Genomic DNA, 5801 nt, shown 5'->3' on the forward strand with positions numbered 1-5801 from the left:
AAGATCAAAGTCCTAAGCTATGCTTCGGGCGCCTTTCCTTGTATAGTCCGAATTGGAGTTTTGGTCTTGCACGTTGCTTTGCTCCGTGCTCTTCTTGGCGATTTGGCTATGGGCCTTGTTACCAAGGCCCACTTCCCTATAGTACGGTCTATGAGGGGCTTGTAGGGTTCCCCATCGACAAGCCCCCGAGCATTTCATGATTGAGCTTCAAGGGCCGAGTTGTTGTAGACTTGATCCGGGTTCTTCTTGAAGTGAAATCTTGAGATGGTCTTCTTTAATTCTTCTTCTGACTGATGTGCACTTTTGCTGAAAAAACTGCACTCAGTGAGTGCAGCCCCCGAGCCTCAGCTATTTGGCACAAAAAGCTAGAGGGTCTTTCTGTCTTGATGTCCTCTGAGTTCTTTTCCTTTGAGTGCAGCGAGTGCAATTTTTGCAAAAAATTGCACTCATTGAGTGTAGCCCTCGAGGGTCAAAAAAGCTGGAGGGTCAAAAAATTAAAAATGTACTTTTCTGTGGTGGGTACTTGCAGCCCCTGAGCCTTCTCTGGGTTCTTTTCTTTCGAAAAGAAATCAGATGAAGGGTCTTGATGTGTTGTCGTTTGTTGTAGTCTTGAGTTCTTGTATTCTTGGTCCTTCGTCTTTAAATCCGAGCCCCCGGGCATAGTTGAAGCGAATGCCGAACCCCCGAGCTTAGTGTTTGACTAAGCCATGATGTTCTTCTGAGTTGTTTTTATTCATCCAGGTCATTTCTAGACTTCTCTGGTTCTTGATGTACCTCTTCCAGGTTGTTTGTACTTTGTCCAGGTTCTTTCTGAACTTGTATGTACCTCATCTGGGTTGTTTTCTAATCACTCCAGGATCTTTTTTGTCTTGATTTCTGTTCCCAACTTGTCTGGGTTGTTTTTCTTCAATATGGGTTCTTTCTGATCTTGACTTGATCTCTGTCTCTCCTTGTTGGCGTTCTTTTCTGATCAATTTGGGTTCTTTTTAAGCTTGTCTTGGTTCTTTCCGCACCTTGTCGGGGTTCTTTTTTGATCAATCTGGGTTCTTTCTAAGCTTGTCTTGGTTCTTGTCATACCTCATTGGGGTTCTTTTTTTATCAAATCAGGTTGTTTCTTGACTTATCTGAGTAAAGTAGCTCTCAGGAGCGTGTTTTTCCTGATCTCATGGTACAGATGTAGCTTTCCTTCTTTGTTGGTTGTAGTTCCGCCTTGAGTAGGAAATTCTTTCTTCAATTCTTTCCTCATTTGTAGATATGCTGCTATGTGAGGTTGAGCAGCCGCCGGGCTTTTATATACTTGATAACTTTCGCGTTGGCAGTTAGAAGAGTTCTTGTGATGTGGCTTCCATGCTTGCTCTATCTGCCTGTGGAGGGTTGCAACCTTGAATTCCACTAGGTTCTTTGCTTCCACTCTAGAATAATCTCCTTTGCTTTCTTTGTTGAATTTATCAGATCTTGTACTCTATTGTAATCCCAGTATCTTCTTGATCAGAGGAATAAAAGATCATATTGTCTGAGTTGTTGTCCGACTTGTTTGGAGATGTGTCTGAGCTCTTTTTGTTTCGGTTGCCTCTGTGTAAACGTACCCGACTTGTAGTATATTATTTTCTCAATAACTTTCTTGTGAACGGATTGATAGCCGTTGTGGTGTGAACGGACCGTTGCTCTTCTCTGGTGTGTACTGTAATTATTGCTGTAACGGTAACTTTGAAGGGCCTTCCTTTGGTGACCGCGTACTTTGGGCCGCGTATTTACCTTGTATAAAGATAACTGCTCTGTTACTGTTGGCTTAACTTGCCTTTGCTGTAAAAAATTCCCCAATCTCAATCGAAACCCTAGCTCCGTTGTGCCTTCGATCCCCTGCTATTTCCGTCCAAATCTTGTCTTTGCTTTTCTAAGATGGTGGTGAAGAACAAGAGCAAGAATAAGAGCAAGTCTGTCGACGAGGAGGCGGCGCTCAAGGTGATCAAGAACACTGAATTTGTTGCGATGCGGAAAATGCAGAGGCAACTCCCCAAGCCGTCAACTTCGGAGGCTGAGTTGGATCTGCTTGTTGCTCATGGCCTTCTTCAGGGGAAATGTCTCTCTAATTTCTCTAGTCCTGGTGAGCACGATGTCCCTTCTCCCACTCCGAATCAGTCTGTTCTTTTTGTTCCTTTCGTGCGGGCGGGGCTCTGTTATCCCCCGTCCGATTTCTTGCTTGAATTTCTTGGATCCTATGGGATTCAAATCCATCATCTTACCCCTAATGGGGTTCTTTTTCTTTCTACCTTCGTGCATGTTTGCGAGGTTTTTGTTGGAATTCCTCCAAATCTTCTTCTTTTTCGTCATTTTTTCCGTGTGCGTTTGTCAGATGGAAATAATACTCCTTTTCTCGGCTGCTGCCTTATCCAATCTCGTCAGGAAGTTTCTTTCCCTTCTCCTACCCTTTCTAATTCTGTCAGGAATTGGGCGGAGAAGTGGTTTTATATTTCAAAACCTGCTCTTTCCTTTTCTCATGATCTCTCTGTTCTTCCCATTCCCCTCCCTATATGGAAGGATAAAATCTCTTCTGCTGAGCGTGCTGCTCTGAAGCCTGTGCTCGCTTGAGTTGCAGTGCTTAAACAGGCAAGCTTGACTGGCAATTGTATAGTTGCCAGTTTCTTGCATCGCCAGGTGCAACCTCTTATGCAGAGGGTGCATTACGGCTTTGAATATACTGGGCCCTCAAATTCTTCCCGACTTGTTCCTGATGTCGAGTTGCCTAAGGAGGTTGTTCTTGAACGCCTGGGGCGTATTCTCTGTCGGGTCTCTATGATGCCTGCTCGTGTTGAAGAGTACGATGCTGCTCATCCTCCTCCTGAGGTAAGTAGTAATCTCCTCCGAGTTCTTTTTTATTGTTTATAATTTGCATCTGTTGTTGACTTTGCCTGATCTCTTATTGCAGGGTTTTGGTCGAGCTTTTAAGCTCAAGATAGCTGTTGCTGGTGGTGGTGAGGCTACCGTTGAAGAGCCCGCCGAAGAAAAAGATGAAGATGATGATGCTGTTGCTAGTCCTGCGGTAGTTGCTGCCACCGGGCCGGGTTCTTCTTCTGCCAAGTTTATTACTGGCTTGTTTGAAGGTTAACACTCCTATGTTGAGTATGTCCCTGATCCTAGAATTGCTCAATATATCTTGTCATCTAGAAAGCGGCGAACTGAGGCTGTTTCTAAGCAGTTGTTGCCCAAGAGGCGACGCTCAACTTGTCAAATTTCTTCAATAGGTAATATTCTTGTAGGTGAGCTTGTGCTTAGCCTTTCCCAAGTTGTTTTCCTGGCTTTGTTTTGACTTGTCTTGCTAATCCGAGCTCTGTTTGTTGTTTTGATAGAAGGTCAGTCTGTTGCCTTGAACGAGGTGGAGACTGAGGATGAGGTCCCCTTGACCACTCGGTCGTAAGTCTTTTGCTGTAAATTTCCTTGTGCTTGTCTTTTTGCTCATTTCCTCGATAACTGAATTGCTTTTTTCAACATAGTCGTGAACCGGCACCCTATGCCTCAAACGTGACAGTTGCTTCTGCTTCTGTCCCAGAGGCTATCCCAGTCCCCTCCTTTGAGGTGGTTGCGGATGATTTGTTTGATGTGCCACTCCTGAGTCTTGGCTTCTTGGAGGTGGCAGGTAGCTTCAAGAAGGCTATCAAGTAAGTTCCAGCTTCTTTTCTCTTTGTCTTGATAATTTTTGCTTCTGTATTTGATTAATCCAGGTTCTTTTTTCAAATGCAGGCCTTCTGAGGATGCCTCATCTTCTCTAGCCCTTAGGGCTAAAAAACTTTACAAGAATCTGCTGTTGGTAAGCTCTTGTTTTCCTTGCCTTTCTACCTTTTGTATAATTTATGTATCTTATATCCTTATAATTCTGCTTTTTGTAGCTTCTCCTCCTCGTGTTGCTCCTCTTGAGCCACATGTTGAGGAGCAGAATGTTGGAGCCCTGGTGTCCTCTTAGGAGGAGCACTGGGTTGTGGATAGGCCTTCGGGGATTTTTGCTGCTGCTCTCCTGCCGCCTGGTTCAACTCTTCTGGATGCTCTCGAGGCTATAACTCGGGTTGACGCGGCCATGGGTGAGGGTTCTGATAATTACCCTCCCCCTATTTCTGCTGCTGATGCTGGTCGGCCGTCGACATCTAGGCCGAGTACTCTTCTGCTATCTCGGTCAGGAGAGGAAATGGCTCAGTTTGGCCGTATTGAACGGTTGGCCAAGTTGGTTTCTTCATGGGAGGCTTATGGCACCAAGCTCAAGGTAATGTACTAAATTTCTTTGCCTCTTTACTTTCATTCTTCCCTGTCTCTTATTTCTCATAAGATTTTTCCTTGTTGTAGTCTTTAGTTGAAGATCAAGATCTCTTGTTTGGTCCTCAAGAGGTGCGATCTACTGCCCTGATTGAGGTCGACTTGAAGAATGCTGAGTCCGAGTTAACTCGGGTTCATGCTGAGCTGGCTCAGGAGAAGGAGCAGCATAGAATTATGGAGGTTGCCCTCAATGCTAGGGTTGCTGATGCTAATGCTGTCCGAGATTCTTCTCTGAAAGCTGTAGCAGAGGCTCAAACTGAGAGCTCTAATTTGAAGAGGGAGAAAGCTGGTGAGTTCCCCTTTCATTGCTTTAATATATCTTGGGCTCTTTCTCTTATTTTCTGAGTTGTTTCCTTTCTCTTTCAGCTCTTGTTAAAGAGAAAGAGGTCTGGATGAAGGAGAGGGAGGAGATGGTCAATACCCTCCGTACCTCCAAAAATAATGCTGAATCTGTAAGTACCCTTGCTGATTCAAAACTACAAGAGGCTCAGGATTTATTTGCCCAGGCGAATTTGATGAGAGCTGGTGCTGATCGTGATATTGTTCAGGCAATGAAGTCAGTACAAGACTTGTAGGGGAGGTTGAAGGCTGCCCATGAGCAATTCTGGGCTCTTTATGCTGCAGTCGCTCCAATCATTGCTTTAGTCTGTCGGTGAGAAGACAGAGATCTGGGCCTTGGAGGCATAATACCGGTGCTTTCTTCCTGGTTTTATGATTTTGTAAGGGGTGGCTTTCACCGATGCATCAACAATGTTGTTTCATATGTCCGGGTTGTTGCTCCTGATGCCCCTCTTGAGCGGATTACTGAAGCTTCTATAACGGCTGAATTTTCAAGACAGTGGAAGGAGGCCAAAGTAGAGCTTAGTGGTCTATCAGACCAAATCTTGGAACAGATGAATGTGCTTCCTGCTGTGCCTCTAGCTCCTTAGACATTTTGTGTAATGAACTTGTGGTTTCTTGTAATATATACTTGTTTCTATGAATATTATCAGGCTTTGCCCTGCTTTTGAATCTGTCTTTGACTGCTATGAGCAGGCTTTGACCTGTCTTTCTTTTACTGTATTTGTGCAATTTCTAAGTAGTCCTTCCACTTTGTGTGACTGGTTTTGTTGCTCTTCAGATAACAATAATCGACTGCATGTTGATATCCGGTTTGTAGAGTTGTTTTTTGCCACCCTTTTGGGCATGGGATTTGATCATACTTCTTTCTTGAGTAGATAGCCATCTTGTAGGGTTGTTTCCTACCGCTTTTGGGGTGAGTTGGTCGGCCATTCTTGCCAGATTGTACAATTGTTTTGGCTGCTCTTGGGCCGAGGCAGTTGGTCATGCTATTCTTGGAATATGTAGCCAAGTTGACTTTGATCATGCTGCTTGTTGGGCAAAGTTTGTCGATCGTACCGCTCTTGGGGTAGGCGACCGAGTTATAAATTTGTAGATGCCGGTTGCTGGGCGAAGTAGTCAATCGTATCGCTCTTGAGGTAGGCGACCGAGTTGTTGGA

Source organism: Miscanthus floridulus, chromosome 14, assembly GCF_019320115.1.
Source record: "Miscanthus floridulus cultivar M001 chromosome 14, ASM1932011v1, whole genome shotgun sequence".
Classification (NCBI taxonomy): domain Eukaryota; kingdom Viridiplantae; phylum Streptophyta; class Magnoliopsida; order Poales; family Poaceae; genus Miscanthus; species Miscanthus floridulus.